The following is a 20,928-nucleotide window of genomic DNA, read 5'->3' as shown; positions in this document are numbered from 1 at the left end:
CTTATCTCTCAGTGCCAAAAAAGCTGGTAATACAGCTGTGGCTCAACTGGTAGAGTGCTAGCCTTGAGCAAAAAAAAGCTCAGAGGCAGTGCCCAGGTCTTGAGTTCAAGCGGCAAGACGGATACAAGACCAAACAAATAACATAACCCACAAGCTACGACACAAAGACCATAGATTAAAGGCACATGTAGTAGCTTCTGCCTGCCATCTCAGCTACTCAGGAGGTAGACATTGAGAGGCTAGTAGTCTGAAGCCTATCCCAAGCAAAAAAAAATCAAGGGCAAAAAAAGGGTGACATAGCTGAAGTGGTAGAGGGCCTGTGTAGCAAGAGCTAGGATCCCCAATTTTACTACAAACTGTGTTTCAGAGCTATAGACACCGAACAAGAATTACTTTCACTTCACATTCTAGGTAAAGAGTTGCACTGTCTGACTTTAAATTTCAGTCATTCTAGTAATGTGAAATGTTATCTCACTGTGGTTTAATTTTTGCATTTCCCTGACTACTAACAAGGTGACGCATCTCTATATTTGTTTATTGTACAACTTGTGTTTCCTGTTCTGAGAAATGCTTATTCATTACTTAGGTGTGGGGGTGGGGGTTATTTTTATTATTATTATTAAGTAGATTTTGTTATACATTTTGGAAATTAATACTTTAAAAAAAAAAGCAATTCAAGTGGAGCTGTGGCTCAAGTGGTAGAGTGCTAGCCTTGAACTGAAGAGCTGAGGGACAGCGCCCAGGCCCAGAGTTCAGGCCCCACAACTGACAAAAAAAAAAAGCAATTCGGATGTTTGAAGTTGAGGCTTTGCTTTTGCCAGGCCAGGTGTTCTACCACTTGAACCATGCCTCCAGCTCTCTTTTTGTGCTTTTTTTGTAGGTTGTAAGGCTTGAATGCTGGGCCTGGGTTCTCTAAGCTCTTCAGCTCAAGGCTAGCACTCTACCACTTGAGCCACAGCACCACTTCTAGTTTTCTAGTGGTCTCACGGATTTTCTGCCCAGGCTGGCTTTGAACCATGAACCTCAGATCTCAGCCTCCTGAGTAGCTAGGATTACAGGTGTGAGCCACTGGCACCCAGCTCTGTATTGGTTATTTATTTCTTTTTGGCCAGTCCTGGGGCTTGAACTCAGGGCCTGGACACTGTCCCTGATCTTTTGCTCAAGGTAGCACTCTACCACTTAAGCCATAGCACCACTTCTGGTCTTTTCTGTGTATGTGGTACCGAGGAATCGAACCAGAGCCTCACACATGCTAGGCAAGCATTCTACCACTGAGCCACCTTCCCAGCCCCTGTGCTTGTTATTTCTGAGTCTCTCTTTCCATCACAGCTTCTTCAGCTGAGCTAAGAGTCTCAAGGGCTTTTCTGCTTGGGGTTGCCTAGAACTGGAAACCTCCCAATATCCTCTGTCATTTAGGATGGCAGGTGTGTGCCAGTTATGAGTTAAGAAGGGGTTTTGTAGACTTTGCTGCTAGGGCAGGCCTCTAACTGGGATCCTCCCATTCTCAGCCCCCCAAGTAGTTAAGATTACAAGTGTGAGTAGGGAAGATCACAAGAGGTGGTATTGAGGTTCAAATGAAGGCCCTCATACCTGTTAGGCAGGAGCTCCACCACTTGAGCCATGCCACCAGCCTATTTATGCTTTCATGGTTTTCTAATAGGGTTTCATTTCTGGCCCAGGCTGATGTTGATTATAATCCTCCCATCTACAGGTGCCCACATAGCTGGGCTAACAGGTAAGGTATGCTTGATCAGGTCCAGTTACTGGTTGGACTGGGAATTTTGGCTAACTTTTTGCCCACTGGCCTCAAAGGCCAATCCTCCTGATCTCTGCCTCTCAAATAGCTAGCATTATAGTCATGATTCACTGCCTTTGGCTCTGATGTCCTTTTAGTAGCAGTTTTAGAGGGTGCTAGAGATTAAACCCAGGGCTTCGTGTGTAAAGATCTATGACTATACCCCAATCCCCCTCAGCATTGCTTTTAATAACTAAGACTGGGGGAGGGGGACCCAAAATGTCCATCAGTCATAAAACATAAAATGTAACGTACTCATTCAGGGATGTAGTATAGTAAATGAGTGGTCAGCAATATCAATAGAACAATCTCGCTGGGCGCTGGTGGCTCACGCCTGTAATCCTAGCTACTGAGGAGACTGAGATCTGAGGATCATGGTTCAAAGCCAGTCTGGGTAGAAAAAGTCCGTGAGACTCTTATCTCCAATGAACCACTAAAAAACCCGAAGTAGTGCTGTGGCTCAAGCGGTAGAGTGTTCACCTTGATCTGAAGAGCACAGGGACAGCACCCAGCCCCAGAGTTCAAGCCCCATGATCGACCAAAAATAAATAAATAAATGAATAAATGAATAAATAAATAAATAAATAAACAGAACAATCTGAAAGCATTTGTCAAGTAGCAAAAGCAGGTTTTAAGTGACATATACATGATTCTGTTGACTCAAAAAAAAAAAGTCAAGCCCAGCGCTGATGGCTCACACCTGTAATCCTAGCTACTTAGGAAGCTGAGATTTGAGGATCATAATTTGAAGCCAGCATGACCAGGAAAGTCTGTGGGACTCTTTTTTTTTTTTTTTTTTTGGTCGTGGGGCTTGAACTCTGGGCCTGGGCACTGTCCCTCAGCTCTTCAGCTCAAGGTGAGCGCTCTACCACTTGAGCCACAGCCCGACTTCCAGTTTTCTGAGTGGTTTATTTGAGATAAGAGTCTCACGGACTTTCCTGCCCAGGCTGGCTTTGAACCATGATCCTCAGATCTCAGCCTCCTGAGTAGCTAGGATTACAGGCATGAGCCACCAGCACGGGCTCCATGGGACTCTTATCTCCTATGAATTACCAGAAAACTGGAAGTGGAGCTGTGGCTCAAAGTGGTAGAGTGCCAACCTTGAGCAAAAGAGCTCAGGGACAGTGCCCAGGCCCTGAGTTCAAGCCCTAGACTGACTTAAAAAAAAAAAAAAAGGTCAAAGTAGTGAATATGAACTCATAGATGATTTTGGAACATTTACAAATGTCATTAAATGGTACAAAGAAGCAAAGGAATGATTAACCCAAAATGATTAACCTGAGCACAAAGAGGCTCAGGGACAGCACCTAGGCTCTGAGTTCAGGCCCTAGGACTGGCAAAAAATAAAATAAAAATAAATAGTACTGAGTCAGGCATCTATGACTCACACTTGTAATCCTAGTTACTCAGGAGGCTGAGAGCCAAAGGATTGAGCTTTGAACTAGCCAGGGCAGAAAAGATGACAAGACTCCATCTTCTACATAGCCAGTAAAAATCCAGGCCTGGAGGTATGCCTCAAGTGGTAGAGCACCAGCCAAGCAAGCAATCCAAACAAGTGTGAAGCTCAAGTTCAAATCCCAGTACCAATAAATTAATATTTTATATGTATGTATGTATATATATATATATATATATATATATATATATATATATATACACACACACACAAACAGAGGCTGTGAGACTCTTATCTCCCATTAATCACCTAAAGCCAGAAGTGGAGCTGTGGCTCAAAGTGATAGAGTGCTAGTCTTGAGCAAAAGAAGCTCAGGGACAGCGCCCAGGTCCAGAGTTCAAGTCCCATGACTGACAAAACAAAAAAATCAGCCAAGCCAAGAACAAGAGGCCCCGAGTTCAAGTCCCAGTACTAGCAGAAAATACACACACACACACACACACACACACACACACACACACACACACACACACACACACAATGGAACAACAATGAAAAACATTAGTAGGAGATGGGGTGAGGGAAGTTAGAAGGATCCATATAGGCCAAGAAAGGACTTTGCCTTGAAAGCAGAGGTAGTTATCTGACTTGTGTTGTGTAGCTTTCGGCATTGCTGAACGATAAGGTAGACCAGTAAAGGTGCTTGAGCTTAGTGATCTATGCTTCTTGTCACCCAGGTGATGAGGGATAGCAGGTAGGATGCACTGGAGGAGGAGGGAGCAGAATCCCTATCTCTCCAGATCTCAGAGTGGGCAGCTGAGCTCCGTTCTCTCTCCTTGGGGCCCACATTCTCTCCCACAGAGATTCCATTTTCTCTGCAGACATGGGTGGGGATGTCCTTGGATCTGGTGCTTGCTTCCTTCCTCTTGTCTGCTGCCTGATGGCCAGAGCCCTCTCCTTGGATGGCAGCCGGCTGTCTTGGGCTCCTGAGACAGGGTGAGCAGGTTCAAACTTGTATTTGCCTAAGTCTAAGTTCCAAGGCCCTGCCAACATGTGAGTGGTTCCCAGGTCCTGCGTGGGCGTGGCTTTCCTGCGTGGGCGTGGCTTTCACAGGTGCCTCCTGAGGCCTCCTGGCTAGCTCTGATAGGGTCTATTATGGATGATCTACAGGCAGCCTCTCACAGAAGAACTTCCTGTTCTCATACTGAACACTCGCATTCCTGTTCTTTTGTGTTTTTAATTTTATTTTGGCAGTACTAGGGTTTGAGCTCAAGGCCTTCTACCATTTAAGCCATGCCCCAAGTCCTTTATTTATGATCGCTCCCTTGCTTTCATTTTTCTTTCTTTCCTTCTGCCTCCCTCCTTCCTTTCTTTTTTCCCCCCCTTCAGTTGTGAGGCTTGAACTCTAGGCCTGGGCACTGTCCCTGAGCTCTTCAGCTCAAGGCAAGCGCTCTACCACTTGAGCTCCACGTCTGTTTTTCTGGTATAATTGGACTTTCCTACCTGGGCTAGCCTTGAACCATGATCCTCAAGTCTCAGCCTCCTGAGTAGCTAGGATTACAGGCATGAGCCACTGGTGCCTGGCTAGTTCTTTTTTTACAGGGTCTTGTGTTTTGACCCAGGGCTGGCCTCACATTGCAAAGCTTCTGGGACAGCAGGATTGCAACACTGGCTTTTTGATTGAGATGCAGGGTAGGGGAGATTCACTGACTTCTTGTTCTGGCTGGCTTCAAACTGAGATCCTCCCAATCTTTACCTCCCAAGTATATGGAATTTACAGATGTAAGCCACCGACTGCAGTTGGCTTATTATTTTTGAAATAGCCAGAGCTAATGTTGAGTTCTCAAGCCTTCTGCCTGACTCCCAAGTGCTGCCACTTCAAACCTTTCTCCAATCCCAGGTTCCTGTTTTTCAAAGTCGGGGAGGCTGGTCTATACAGAGCTTCTTCTCCTCCCTCCCTCCTTCCATTCTCCTTGTCTCCAGCCTTACGCCAGTTTCCCACATTCACAGAATTCCTGTTTGTTTTTGTTTTAAAATTCTGTTGCTAGAAACCCAGGCCCTCCCTCGTGTACACACCCCATCATGGAGTTACACCCTCCAGGCCCAGTTTCTTTCTATTTCTTTTTTTTTTTTTTTTTTGCCAGTCTCTGAGCTTCTTTTGCTCAAGGCTAGTTCTCTACCACTTGAGCCACAGCACCACTTCCGGCTTTTTCTGCTTATGTAGTGCTGAGGAATCGAACCTAGGGTTTTTATGCATGCAAGGCAAGCACTCTAGCACTGAGCCACCTTCCCAGCCCCAGGCCCAGTTTCTAATACAGAGCAATTTCAGAAGCCCTGTAAAGAGTTCACGGCAGATCTCGCTCTCTGCTACCCTCTTGTGGCCTATTGAGGTATTTCCCCCCAAAACCAGAGTAACAGCAGTTCTGAGAGTTGTGCAGAGGAAAAGAACTCTGTACTTTCTCAGGGCAGAAGCAGTTTCCTGGGCTGTTAACAAGATCCCACACCACCCCCCAGGTAACTGACCTGTTAATTTTGGAGGTGAACCCAAGCCCCACACAGTCCACCCCTGGGCCCAATTCTGTCTTCTTCTCAGAAGCCCTTTGGGCCCCTGGAGACAGATTCCAGCCCTTCCCTGGCAGCAGCCTGAGTCTAGACAAGGAGAGGGCAGGGAAGAGAGCCCCTAAGCTTGGAAAGGAAGCCAGCTTCCATCTTTGGCCTCAAGCCCTTTCTCCACCACTGCAGGCACCGCCTTGGCACAAACCTAGAAAACAGAGTGCAAATTCCCTTGGCAGAAATCGGAATTGTGCCCAACCTTCATCCTTCAGTCCTGAGCAGATCGAGCTCGATGGAGAACTCCCACCACCCTGGCACAGTGCTGGTATGCTTGCCCAGGCAGGCATTACCACCAGCTGGCAGAACGAATGGATGGAGGGACCAACAAATGTCATCCATGAGGCTCCTTCACTGCTTCTTCATGTTTGAATACTGCCCCCCAGAGGGCAAAAATGTTATGACTTTTAAAAGAGACACCCTTCCCTGCCCCCCCCCCCCCCAACTCCCAACCATCCTTATTTCTCTTCAAATCCTCAGGTTGTCAGATCACTAGGCCACCCTTGACATTAATGAGCTCTTTCAGTCTCTTCATGGCCCCATCTGTAAGTAGAAAAGGCGCCCTCTGCTGGCAGGGTTTGAAAAAGGCTAGGCAATTAGAGAAAAGACTCCCTCCCATTCAGGCTCTGAGTCCCTCACCCTGGCCTTGAGCAGTACCATATACGGGTCCCTAGACATCCTATCACCATGGCCTGGAACAGCCGTGTGTGAGGGCGCCTGGATGACTTGCTTGTGAACAATGGACTTATTTGATCCCAGAAGTGTCTGTCGAGTTGGGCACCCAATCAGAGGGGCCAAATAATGCATGCAGAGCTCATGCAGGCTGCGTGGAGCCTCTGATTGGGTCTGGGGACTGATACACGAGCTGTCCAATGATCTTGAGAATCAAACAGTTCTCTCCTAGAGGGCAAAATGAGGTCCAGACAGTGTCCTCCCCCCCACCGTAGGACCTCTCCTATTTAGACTCTCTTCAAAATCTCAGTTGCCTTGGAATAAAGCCTACGCCAGCCCCTGCCTACTTCCTCACCCCTATCTCCCTTCTCCCTCCTAGCCTCCCCACTGCAGGCTCGCCCATCCTTTCCCGAAGCACACTCAGCTTGCTTCCTCCCCAGGGCCTGTGCACTACCCATGTCCTCTACTTAGCATGCTCCTTGCCTTGTTCTGCACATTTCTGCCCCTTCTACCACTTAAAGAGCTAAAAGGGCCAGGCGCCGGTGGCTCACACCTATAATCCTAGTTACTCAGGAGGCTGAGATCTGAGGATTGTGGTTCAAAGCCAGCCCAGGCAGGAAAGTCAATGAGATTATTATCTCCAATTAACCACCAAAAAAAAGTGATAGTGGCATTGTGGCTCAAGTGGTAGAGCACACACCTTGACCTGAAGAGCTGAGGGGCAGTGCCCAGGTCCAGAGTTCAAGCTCCACAACTGAAAAACAAAAACCAACACACACACACACACACACACAAATGAGCTAAAATGTCACCTCTTCAGACATTCCTTGAATACCAGTGTGCAACTGCATATTGCTATCTTATTTTACCACAAAATATTGATCAGTGCTTGTGACATATTCCATATTTATTTGGTCATTCCCTGCCTCCCATGGAAAGTTCATTTTAGGACAGCAAGAACTTTGTCATAGTTACTTCCATATCTGGTGCCAAGAGCCACAGCTGGCACATGACACTGCCTTCAACATGTGCTTGTTCAATGTCTCCACCCACCAATACCCATTTCTATGCCCAGCACCTTGACACAGGGGAAATGTTTGCTTTTTGAATTTGTCAGATAACCTGTTCCTATGGTACCAATGGCCCATCACCTTCCCTACGCTAGGAGAAATGACATGCATAGGAAAATGACAAGAGAAAACCTGCAGGAAAGTTTAAAGAGCTCCAGGTACCAGTGGTCTCATGACTGTAATCCTCATGACTATATTTGGGAGGCTGAAAACTAGAGGATCGATATCCAAGGCTAGCCCTGATAGAAAAGTTCACAAGATCTGTTTTCAACTCTTAGCTGGGCATAAAAGCCCAAACTTATCCAGGCTACATGGAAGGTTGGGACTAGGGGGGCTTATGATGCTGGGCCAGCTAGGCAAAAAAATGTGTCTTCACGGGGCTGATGCTGAAGTAAAAGTGCATGCCTGGGACCTTCATGATGGACGGCCTAAAAGTAGGTACCTTCCTGGGCAGGAAGCAAATCCTATCCTAAACATAGTTGGGCATCAGTGGCTCATACCAGTAATCCTACTCAGGAGGCCAAGATCTGAGCAATTGCAGTTTGAAGCCAACCTTGCAGGAAAGTCCACGAGACTTTTTTTTTTTTTTTGTCAGTCGTGGGGCTTGAACTCTAGGCCTGGGCACTGTCCCTCAGATCTTCAGCTCAAGGCAAACGATCTACCACCTGAGCCACAGAACCACTTCCGGTTTTCTGAGTGGTTTATTGGAGATAAGAGTCTCATGGACTTTTCTTTCCCAGGCTGGCTTTGAACCATGATCCTCAAATCTCAGCCTCCTTAGTAGCTAGGATTACAGGCGTGAGCCACTGGTACCCAGCAACTTCTGTTTTTTGAGTGGTTATAATTGAAGAGTCTCACGGGGCATTTCTGCCCAGGCTGGCTTTGAACCATGATCCTCAGATCTCAGCCTCCTGAGTGGCTAGGATTGCAGGTGTGAGCCACTGGCACCCAGCTCCATGAGACTTATCTCCAATTAACTGCAAAAAGCCAGAAAGGAAGTTGTGGCTCCAGTGTTGAGAGACATAGGGGAAGGGACTCTTAATGCCAGGGCCATGGTGGGCAGGTCTTGCCAGGGAAGGCCAGCCTCTCTGTTGGGTGGCAGAGAATTTTCTGGAAGATACTACCAGTGGGGCATGGCGCATGAACTCCTGGCTCACCGCTGAGGATCAATCAGCACATTGTTAGGGCCCCTTGCACCTGGGCCACAGGCCGCCATTCAACACTCCATGGTGGTCCATGCCCGCAAGGCTTGGAACTGCCTGTAGATGCTCCCATTTTTCCTTTATTTTTTTGTTGGTCATGGGGCTTGAACTCAGGGCCTAGATGTTGTCCCTGAGCTTTATTTGCCTCAGGCTAGTGTTCTACCACTTTGAGCCACATCACCACTTGTGGTTTTTTTTCTGGTGGTTAATTGGAGATCTGAGTCAGTCTCATGAATGTTCCAGCCAGGCTGGCTTTGAACTGCAATCTGCAGATCTCAGCCTCCTGAATAGCTAGGATTAAAGGTGTGAGCCACTGGCACCCAAGTTGGATGCTCAGAGTTTGCCGTTGGCTTGGTTCTGCCTCCACTCCCAGCTTGGATACTTCAGACAGGGATTTTTGGCATTGCTTGTTCTCTTTATAGAGTATCTAGAGCTGAGCATGTGGCTTAGTGGTAGAGTGCTTGCCTAGCATGCATGAAGCCCTGCGTTCAATTCCTCAGTACACCATATCAATAGAAAAAGCCGGAAGTGGCACTGTGGCTCAAGTGGCAGAGCTCAGGGACAGTGCTCAGGCTCTGAGTTCAAGCCCAGGACTGGCAATTTTTTTTTTTTTTTTTTTTTTTTTTGTCGGTCGTGGGACTTGAACTCTGGGCCTGGGCGCTGTCCCTCAGCTCTTCAGCTCAAGGCGAGCGCTCTACTACTTGAGCTACAGCGCCACTTCCGGTTTTCTGGTGGTTTATTGGAGATAGGAGTCTCACGGTCTCTCCTGCCCGGGCTGGCTTTGAACCACGATCCTCAGATCTCAGCCTCCTGAGTAGCTAGGATTACAGGCGAGAGCCACCAGCGCCCGGCGTGGCAAATTTTTTTAATTAAAAAAAATATATATATATATACACATATAAGCTGGGCATCAGTGGCTCCCGCCTGTAATCCTAGCTACTCAGGAGGCTGAGATCTGAGGATCACGGTTCAAAGCCAGCCTGGGCAGGAAAGTATGCAAGACTCTTATCTCCAATAAACCACCAGAAAACTGGAAGTGGTGTTGTATCTCAAGTGGTAGAGCACTAGCCTTGAGCTGAAGAGCTGAGGGACAGCGCCCAGGCCCAGAGTTCAAGCCCCACAAGCAACCAAAAAAATTAAAAACATATATATATAAAGAGAGAGAGAGAGAGAGAGAGGGAGAGAGAGGGAGGGAGGGAGGGAGGGGAGGGAGTGGGGTTTGGAGGAATATTGCTCCTCTACAGGCCTAGCCTTCTGCCTTCAATTTCAGGCCAAATCTTCTGTTGATCTAGAGGATATCACTCACCCCACAACCAAGACTCTAATGCAGTATATGATGGTTTCATTCACTGGTGCTTTACTACGTGATCCATGCCTCCAACCAGAGGATTTACTCAGAAGAACCTGAAGATGGTCTGTGCCTGAACGGTGCCTACGTGAGGAGATGAGGGCTCAGCCTAGGCTATGGAGGAGAGGCAAAGACCTTGATGAAAGCAAGCCTTCCTAGACAAGTCACGTTACAGAAGCCATCTCTCTAGCTGTGCTTCTTGGCCTGTCTGGCATCGGTTCAAAAGCAGGAAGCACAGGGACTCTGTTTATTTTACCGAGTGGCACCTGCCTATCTGCCTTAGCCAAAGTTCATCCCCTGTCCTTGCCCTTGCCAGCAGCCTGAGAATACTGTCCCTATCCCCACCCAACCTTAGACCACGCCCCCCCAAGGAAGGGAAGGGTAGTTCTCTACATTTTCCAGCAGGAGATGCTGCTGTCATAATGTCCAAGCTTCTGAGTGGGGGAAACAAGGCTGGGGGGAGCCAAGTTGTTAATGACCTGGGAACACAGGTGGGCCTGAGGGTGAACTCTGGTCTTACCAGACAGCAGAAGGACAACGGGATTGATAATCACTCTCCACCCAGCAACAGGGGCAGTCAAATCACCCTTCCCTGCCAGCTGTGCCCGCACACCCAGGGTCCAAAGGACAAGGTTTCAGGTTCTAGCTGGGGTTACCAGCGACCAAGCCATTCCTGGGACAGGCCTTTTGACCTCCTGCCTTACTCTCTTTAACATAATGCTCCTGGCTCCCCAGAATCGTGACCTCAAGCTCCAACTTTGGCCAAGGCCTAATTGTGGGCATGCATATCCCTAAACAATGTGTATGTGTGTATGGGGGGGCGGGGGGTATTCCTGTACTTGTTCTAAAAGGGAGATCCTAGGGGAGCGTAGAAAGGTTCCACTCCAGCCTGTCCCACATCCTAGCCAACTCCAAATCCTATCCTTTGATTTGGAGATGGATATCCGCAGACATTTACAAATCTAGGGCTACCAGGGGTCAGGAGCTGCTCCCTGTCTAGCCCCCTGTCTCAGAGAGGCGCAGCTGGGTTTTGGACAAGAGTAAGATGAGAGCTGGGTACCAGTGGCTCATGCCTAGAATCCTAGCTACTCAGGAGGCTGAGATCTGAGGATATGGTTCGAAGCCAGCCCAGGCAGAAAAGTCCATGAAACTCTCATCTCCAATTAATTACTAAAAAGCTGGAAATGGAGCCTGTGGCTTGAAGGTAGACCACTAGCCCTATGCACAAAAGCGCAGGGATGGGTGGCCAGACCCCTGAGTTCAAGCCCCAGGGCTAGCATAAAAACAAAAACAGTGAGATGAGTAAGGTATCTGGGCAAGCCCTTTAAGGAGGCACTCACCCTTAGCCATGCAAAGGGCTAGCTGGTACCTGAGAGGTTGTGCCTCCTTAAATGTAGACTAATCTCTCCTAGTGAGCCAAGGGCATTCTCTTCAGTGACAATCAGGGCAAGTTTCCTTCCTTCCTTCCTTCCTTCCTTTCTTCCTTTCCTTCTTTTTGTTGGTTGTGGGGTCTGAACTCTGGACCTGGGCACAGTCCCTCAGCTCTTCAGCTCAAGGCTACTGCTCTACCACTTGAGCCACAGTGCCACTTCTGGCTTTTTCTGCTTATGTCATGCTGAGGAATCGAACCCAGGGCCTCATGCATGCAAGGCAAGCACTCTACCACTGAGCCACCTTCCCAGCCCCAGGGAACATTTTTCTAAAGCACATTTCATGTTCCCCCCTGGTCCAGCCGGTCCACAGCCTCAGCCCAAACCACACAGAAAGCCACATAGGACTGCCTAGTCCTGAACTTCTGAGTCTCCAAGGCATTTCCTTGGACTGTTCTCAAGTCTTGGGGGTATCTTTGACACTTGGCCTATTGACTTTGGCTTGTTCTTCAGGGCTGGCTGAACTGTCATCTCCTCAGTGTTAGCATTGATGAACACTGGTTGACTTGCTCCTGTCCTCACCCTGGCACCATCTCTGTCCCCTTTGCCTCAAACTCCAAGTATGATATACCCCATTATTCCACATTCAGACACCATTCCTGGATGCCAAGAAGGTGATTCTGAGTATCTGCCATTGGAGAGCTCATAGGTAGAATAGGAGTGGGGGACTGGTGCTTTGACTTTTAAGTCCCCCACATTGGCCCATGACTTGCTGATGGCCCTCAGTCTTCATTAAAAAAATTATCATTATTAAGCTGGGTGCTGGTGGGTCACGCCTGTAATACTAGTTATTCAGGAGGCTGGGATCTGAGGATCATGGTTCAAAGCCAGCCTGGGCAGGAAAGTATGCAAGACTCTTATCTCCAATAAGTCACCAGAAAACTAGAAGTGGCACTGTGGCTTAAGTGGTAGAGTGCTAGTCTTGAGCTGAAGAGCTGAGGGACAGTGCCCAGCCCAGAATTCAAGCTCTGTGTCTAACCAAAAAAAAAAAAAATACAAAATGAGGATACTGATTATTATTATTATTGTCAATACTGGGGATTGAATTTGCTACATAAACATGCTAACACTTGAGACACACTTCCATTTATTTTGATTACTTTTTGGGTTGTTTTTCAGATAGGGTCTCAGGCTTTTGCCTAGGCCAGCCTTGAACCACAATTCTCCTACTTTTGCCTTTCCAAGTAACTGGGATTACGGGTGTGCATGGTCATGTTCCACCTCCACCCCCATTTTCACCTGCTCCACAAAAAGCAAAGTAAGACACACCACAGGCCACCAGGCTACGTAGGCTGGGAAACCCTCTCCTAAGTATTCTTTAGGATTCGCAAGGCTTTTGTTTCCTGAAAATGAAGTGGAGGCCTTCTGGCTCAAAGCTCCTTCTCTCTCCCTCTTTCTCTTTCTTTTTTCTTTCTTTCTCTCTCTCTTTTTCTTTTTTTTGTCAGTCGTGGGGCTTGAACTCTGGGCCTGGGCGCTGTCCCTCAGCTCTTCAGCTCAAGGCTAGCACTCTACTACTTGAGTCACAGCGCCACTTCCAGCTTTTTCTGTGTATGTGGTGCTGAGGAATCAAACCCAGGGCCTCATGCATGCAAGGCAAGCACTCTACCACTGAGCCACCTTCCCAGCCCAAGCCTCTTCTCTTATTTATTTGTTGTCAGTTCTGGACCCCCACCCCCCAGTACACTCCTAAGTCAGCACTTAGTGCTGGCTAACAGACAGGATGATATACTTACCTGGCAAGGAAAAAGCTAAATAAGTTTTCTCCCAGATCATCCAGGCAAGTGGGCCTCAGTGGACCCTTTCCCCATCTTGAGTCAATGAGCCAGTCAACAGATAGCTATCTGAGGACGTATATAATCTGAGTCCCCTTGTGGACCTGGGAGAGAGAGTTGCCTGGCAGGAACAGACAGCCCTGTCTCTTGTATCAGGTCTGCACAGAGCTTGCTATTGAATTTCCCCTGTCTCAGGAGGATTTCAAGAGTCTTCTTGGAGAGATAGAACGCAAGTGATGCTCAGAAAAGCCAGTCTATCGGGGCACCAGTGGCTCACACCTATAATCCTAGCTACTCAGGAGGCTGAGATCTGAGGATCATGGTTCAAAGCCAGCCTGGGCAGGAAAGTTCGTGAGCCTCTTATCTCTGATCAACCACCAGAAAACCATAAGTGGCACTGTGGCTCAAATGGTAGAGCACTAGTCTTGAGCACAAAGAGGCTCAGGGACAGCACCAAGGGTCTGAGTTCAAGCCCCAGGGCCAGCAAAAAAACAAAAAACAAACCAAAAAACAAAGCCAGTCTTCTATGCCTTCATATTGGAGCATGCAGTTTTTGTGGAAGCTGATTTTTCTTTTTTTTGGTTAAGATCATCTCCTAGAAAATGTACACGCTGCTTAGACTGGCCTAATCCATCATCTATTACCCATCTCACATCCATCCATCCATCCACTCATCCATGTATGCATGCATCCTTCGTACATTGGTTCACACAAGGCTTGCCCTTTCTCAGCGAGGCTGCCTTCAGAGACTACAGCAGTCTCCAGATCTCCTGCCTCTCCCCTCTGACAATTTATGGACAAGGGTCAAGGCGGGACTCCTGAATTCAAAAGTACTCTTTGAACTGGGCAGAGGGCCAGAATCAATGTGCCTAGCCCTAGGAGAAGAAATGGACAATCATTTCTGGCCTGGGTTTTACTGAACTGCTTCCATGGTTGCTGCCTCTTCCCCCCACCCCATGGTACCCCCTCATTGTCCTGGAATTGGGATTCCCAAGCTGAGTCACTGGGGTCACCAGGGATTGTGCTCAAAACAGAAGATCCACTCTTGCAATATTTGGAGTTTCCCTGGCTCCTTCCCAGGCTGGCTTGGACAGGGGCTGAAGAAAGCCAGTGCTACTCTATGCAAGGGCTACAAGAAAGGCCTCTTCTGCATATTCCTGCAGTTCTGGCTGCCCCTGACACCTGACTCATCCCTAGCTGTTCTGGGTAAGAGACAGCCATACTTAGTCTAATATATGTTTTTCTAAATGTGTATGTGTAAAAAAAAAATGGTCCCTAACAATAGATTTGGGATTGCAAAAATTTAGGAAGCACGGGCTTACAGAAAGACCCTGGGTTCTGATGAGGAAAGGTCGTAGGATCTGTTTCCTCCATCCCAAACTCCCAGTTTCCTGGCTCAGATTTAGGACCAACACACAACAGGATCCCTGGCAGAAGCTCCAAGTCCTGGGGAGGGAAGGAAGTGGCCAGGCCCACAGCTAAGATTCCTGTGTGCTGAGTACAACTCCTTGTTGCCCTCCACCCCCATCTGGAGGACGGCGCTGTGTCCGGAGGGATGCCTCCTTCTTCTGTGGGCATGCCTGAGGCCTGCCTTGGTTCTGGCCCCAGATCCCTAGCCCCCTAGATGTCTCTAACTCACTCTGTTCTTTCATTGATTCAGCAAGGTGCTCGCTGAGTTTCTGGTTAGCTGTTTCCAAAGCAGGGCACAGCAGGCTGTACTAAACGGGGCTTCAGGTCAGATGATTTCTGACCTGAATGATTTCCTCTAAATTCACAGACAGACAGACAGACACACACACACACACACACACACACGCAATGAGAACTGGGCGCCAGTGGCTCAGGCCTGGAATCCTATCTATGCAGGAGGCTGAGATCTGAGGATCGCAATTCGAAGCTGGCTTTGGAAAGGCAGGAAAGTCCATAAGACTCTTGGCAACAATGAACCACCCAAAAGCCCAAGTGGAACTGTGGCTCACGTGGTAGAGCAGCAAGCAGTCTTGACCAAAAGCGCTCAGGGACAGCACCCAGGTCCTTAGTTCAAGCCCCAGGACCCGCACGTACACAAAACACGGGAACATGCATGCACACATACACATGCGCACGCACGTGCAAGGTGCACACACGGACACCTGTGGCACACACATATTGTGATGAAACCTTATTCCATGAAAACCGAAAACGATGGGTTCGGAGCTCTCAAACGGCGGGGGGATGCCCCACGGACGTCCCTGTCCCTTAGGCACCCTTCCCCGCGGGGTCACCCCAGCCCTCACTGGGCGTATGGCCCCCACCTGGTCGTCCCCCTCCCGGGGTCCGGCAGGTGCACGCGGGGCGGGGGCGAGCGAGGCAACCCCCAGGTCCCGAGGGCGGGGACCCCGACGCCTGCCCGCCCCGCCTCGCGGACCTCAGCGCTCGAGACTCGGTTCCGGGAAAGGCCTCCATTTCCCTGCGGCCTAGGCGCTGGTAAGAAATCGAAACCCAGGCCCCGCCCCCCGGCCTCGCGGAGCTCCGGCCCCGCCCCGCCTCGCCCCGCGGGAACCAATGCTCGCGCGACGGCCGCATAACGAGCCCGCCCCCTTCCTTCCCCCCCCCCCCCCCGCCCCGCCGCCGCTCGCCTGCGCCCCGGGCCCCGCCGCGGGTCGGACCCGAGTCTCCCCCAGCAGCCGTGGGTGCCGTGTGTCCCGTGGAGCCGCCGCTCCCGGCACCACCCGGGGGGGGGTCACCACGTTCCGTGCGCCCCCAGATCGCAGGGGTCGGGGGGAGTAGAGCGCTGGAAGGACACGCGGGGTGTGTGTGTGTGGGGAGTGGACGGAGAGCACGGCCCCATCCTCTCTCTCTTCTGTTCCGTCAGTCGTGGGGCTTGAACTCTGGGCTTGGGCGCTGTCCCTCAGCTGTGCCACTTGAGCCACAGCGCCACTTCCGGTTTTCTAGTGGTTCACTGGAGAGGAGACTCGCACGGACTTTCTTGCCGGGGCTGGCTTTGAACCCCGATCCCCAGATCTCAGTCTCCTGAGTAGCTAGGATGACAGGCGTGAGCCATGGCGCCCGGCTTTGCCCCATCGTCTCTAGGGGCCGGGAATGGGCCCAGGGAAGATGAGAGACGCTGCGACCCCTCCCCCTTAACCCGTGAGGAGAGGAGGGGGGAGGAGGAAGCGCCGGGCTGCTGGCCGGGCCGCGGGTGGGTGAGCAGCCTGGCGTGGCCCCAGGCAGGCTAGGCGCTGCCTTGGGGGAGGGCCAGGGGAGGGGGTGCGGCCTGGCTGCACAGCGCCCTTTCCAGGAAGCCATCCCCGTGAGGGCACAACAGGAATGTGGCCCTAAGGGTCGGTGCCCCACTTCCTTTCCAAACATGCACACCCCCTTGTCAGGTTCCCTCCACCCAGTGCCAGGGTGGCACCTGGCGGGGTGGGGAAGGGGGGTGAGGGGGGGGTGAGGAGAAGGCCAAGAAGCCTGCTAGGGGAGTTCGGGAGGCACGACCGTGGGGCTCAGGGCCCTTCTCCCATGGCGGGGTGGGGTGGGGTGCGGGGCAGCTCGGGTCCAGCCCTGCTCTGGGTCACCCGCAGCCAGGCAGGGAGTCTCCACCCACCCCCACCCCGGCCTCAGAACCCCACGGGGAGGATGAGAGCAGAGGCCTCTTTCCTCCCAACGCTGTGTTTATAAGAAATGAAACTGCACCGGGCATCGGCGACAGCCCACTGTCACCACCCACAGCCCAGGCTCCGGGAGGGGCGGGGTTCCTACAGCTAGATACTTCCTGTCCCTTGCTACATCCCAGCCCCCCCCCCCATGCTTCCAAACCATCCACAGCCTCTCCCTTTGCACTCACGCACACACACACACATAATCTCCTAAGTACAGTTTACAGTGCAGTATATACTGCTGTGTCAGACAATATATTTGCCAACACTTTGATAAGGGAGGGGCTAGTTTCATTCTCCATGAATCTCCAGGGCCAAACCAGATCAAGAGTGCCATGCCTATCTGTTGAATTAAATAAAAGCTTTCCTCTCCCTCCCTCCCCCCCCCTTCCACCCTCCCTTCCTCCCTATCTCTCCACCCTAGGCTTCTTGAAAGCAAGATGAAGGTCAGGGCCTAGATTCCTCTCTTAGAGCTCCTGGATTTTTATTTATTTTTTGCCAGTTCTGGGGCTTGAACTCAGGGCCTGGGCCCCCTTCCTAAGCTTCTTTTGCTCAAGGCTAGCACTCTACCACTGGAGCCACAGGGCCACTTCCGGCTTTTTCTGTGTATGTGGTACTGAAGAATCGAACCCAGGGCTTCATGCATGCTAGGCAAACACTCTACCACTAAGCCACCTTCCCAGGCTCTGTATTTATTATTATTATTATTATTAAGCCCGTTTAGGACATGTTTGTTGTAAAACAGAAAGAACTGGGAAGGGTGTAGAGCATCTCAGAGAGCCCTACTTTTAGCATCTGGAAGGTTGGAAAACATGCCTGGGGCTTCTCCGCGTTGGAGAGCAGGCCTCCCACGCAAAAGTCTAACTCAAAAGCTGGGCACCAGTAGTTCACGCCTATAATCCTAGCTACTCAGGAGGCTGAGATCTGAGGATCCCAATTTAATTTGAAGCCAAACTGGGGCAAGAAAGTCTGAGACTCTTATCTCGAATTAACCACCAATAAGCCAGAACTGGTGCTGTGGCTCTAGTGGTAGAGGGCTAGCTTTAAGCAAAAATCTCAGGGCTGGCACCCAGCCCTGAGTTCAAGTTCCAGAACTGGCACCCTAAAAAGAATCTAGCTCAAGCTTCAATAGGCCCCACACTCTGGTTCTTCCCAACTCCGGACTTCTGAGAGCATCGCTCATCCATTCCTGTGCTGATCCCCACAGACCCAGGTTACCTAACTCCACAGCAGGCTGTGGGCCTCCATAGACAATTCTGAGAGATCTTTATCACCAATTAACTAACAAAAAACCAGAAGTGGAGTTGTGGCTCAGATGGTAGAGCAACAGCCTTGAACAAAAAAGCTACGCAAGTGTAAGGCTGCGCGCGCGTACACACACACACAATATGACAGAAAAGTCTGATTAAAGAGTAGCACATCCCTGTTACAAGGCATTTCTGAGTGCCTACCAGATGCCAGGCACTGTGCCAGCACTAAAGCATGCCCCTAGGGAGGTCATCACAGGCATGCTTGTTTGTGTTAATGAACCTGGACGCAAGGATCGTGGGCTTCAGGACTCACCGGGGGCCTGAGGGAGGGAGGTGGGGACAGGATTTGGTCCTATGTGTGTGTGCACATGCGCACGAGCACATGTCTGTGATGATCTTGCTCCCAAGTATCCTGATTACAAAAGTCACTTTCAGGAGACCCCAGGTCACACAGCAAATTCACTCTCACTGAGCTGGGGTCTGGGTGAAGGGCATTGTGGTGGGCACAAGGTACCCCAGAGCAGGGTAGATGATCACCATGGGCTAATTTCAACTAGCTCTAGTTACGAGGCATGAGGAATGTGTTCAGGTGTCTTATGGAAAAATGGAGTGTGTTCCCTAGAAGCTCATCACTCTGAAGGTAATGGGGTGAAATATGAGCCCAGGAAAGTTCTAAGGTGGGGTGGTGGGCAGGGTGGCAGGACTTCTGTTTAACTAGTCTAGGGGCATACCATGGAAACCCTGCACTTCTGCATGGCTTGTACATTTCTGTCAATACATCTATCTGATGAATGTCATCAGGTTTTGATCCTCTGCTTAATTTCATCTTGTAAAAGGACAAAATTACAAGTGCCATTACATCATTCTAAGTCGAACTGGCTTTATTTTGTATGGATACTAGGGGGTATGAACTCAAGTCCTCACACTCACTGGGCTGGCTTGCTTAGTTGGTGCTCTACTACTTCAGCCATGCCTCCAGGTCAGCATTTTTGCTAGTTATTTTGGAGATGGAGTCTCCTAGACATTTTTGCCTGTGCTGGCTTCAAAGTTCAGTCTGAGAAGTTAGGATTACAGGTGTGAGCCACCTGCACCTGGCCTAATAGGCTATTATTCTCAACTCATGAGTCCTACTAAGAGCAACAATGAATAAATGTGGTAACAAAACACTAGGAAAAAAATCTAATTGATTAACATCAGGATACTTCAGGTTACATTTTACAAGTATTAAAATAGAGAGGACTTCCTTATTATAATGACTAAAGTAGATTAGTATCTCCTGTTTGTTTGTTGTTTTTTTTTCTTGGCAGTTTGAATTCTCAAAGCCTGACACTTGAGCCAGGCTTCCAGCCCTACAATCTTATTTGACAGAAAGTCTGGTCTGGTTTGGGAATCTATCTGCTTTCTGGTTAATCATGTGTTATTTACACGAATGACTCCATTTAGTTTGATCTGGTCTATTGACAATGACTTGTAATTTTTTTTCTAACAGTCTTCACAAGTAGGATTATCTCTAGTTTACAGATGGGAAAACCGAGGCCCAGAATATGTTCTCAAGATTACAAAAGAAGTGCCAAAAGCACAGACTGCAAGGTTTCATGCTCAAATCCTGTGCCATCTTTCCACCTTCTTTTTAGTCATTGGCGAAAGTGGGGAGGAGGATGCACGCTCATGGCTCATGTCTGTAATCCTAGCTACTCAGTAAGCTGAGATTTGAGGATCTCAGTTCAAAGCCAGCCCAGGAAGGAAAGTCCATGAGACTCTAATCTCCAATTAATCATCAAAGCTCAAAAGTAGAGCTGTGGCTCAATTGGTAGGATGCTAGTGGGGAGGGGGGGGGCGGGGGAGAAAGGTGGGGCAGGTATGGTGGAGTCCACCTGTAATCCAAGCACTTTGGAAGCGAAGGCAAGAGAATCATGAATTACTAGGAAGGAGGGCAGCATAGGGAAACCAGTGTGTCAAGAAAGAAAAAAAAAAAAAGTAGGAGCTGTCTATGGAAAAGAAGTCTTGACTGAAACTCCAAACTGGACCAGATGAGTGGGGATTTGAATATGGGGCCAAGGGAGGGCTCAGAAGGCAGCTAGAGTGCTGGGAATACGGCTCAGTGGTAGAGTGCTTGCCTAACATGCATGAAGCCCTGGGTTCAATTCCTCAGTACCACATACATAGAAAAAGCCAGAAGTGACACTGTGGCTCAAGTGGTAAGCTTGAGCCCTACCAAATGGTGCTGTGGCTCAAGTATCAGAGTGCTAGCCTTGAGCAAAAGAAGCTCAGGGACAGTACCCAGGCCCTTGAGTTCAAGCCCCAGGAGGTATGTCCTCTTTTTGGTCTTTCCAGGAAAGCCTGAGTGTATGACACACACATATGCACATGTGAATGGACATGGGAGTGACTGGCAAGCAGCCAGAGCTTGAGTTTGGAGGATATCTGCCCAGAGAAAATTGCTAGAATTACAGCTTTAGTGCTTTGAATCAGAGGGAAGAGGACCTACCTTGAATTACTGGGCATCTAGGAGAGACTGTCTTTTCGGTTCATATCACAGGGAAGAATCTGCAGGACAGAATTCATCAGAGGCAGTTACACACCAGGTGGTGGTATACAGGAGTGTCAAGACCTCTGAGTTCAAGGCCAGTCAAGACTGTATCAATGGGACTCTGTTTCAACAAAACCAGTATTTAAAAGGTTACACTCCCCCCCCCCCAAAAAAAACTGTAGGTTTGTTTTGTTTTTGCTAGTCCTGGGGCTTGA

Source organism: Dipodomys merriami, unplaced genomic scaffold, assembly GCF_024711535.1.
Source record: "Dipodomys merriami isolate MVZ:Mamm:240054 unplaced genomic scaffold, mDipMer1.0.p SCAF_44, whole genome shotgun sequence".
Classification (NCBI taxonomy): Eukaryota; Metazoa; Chordata; class Mammalia; order Rodentia; family Heteromyidae; genus Dipodomys; species Dipodomys merriami.
The sequence above is the reverse complement of the archived record's forward strand: the minus strand, read 5'-3'. Positions refer to the sequence as shown.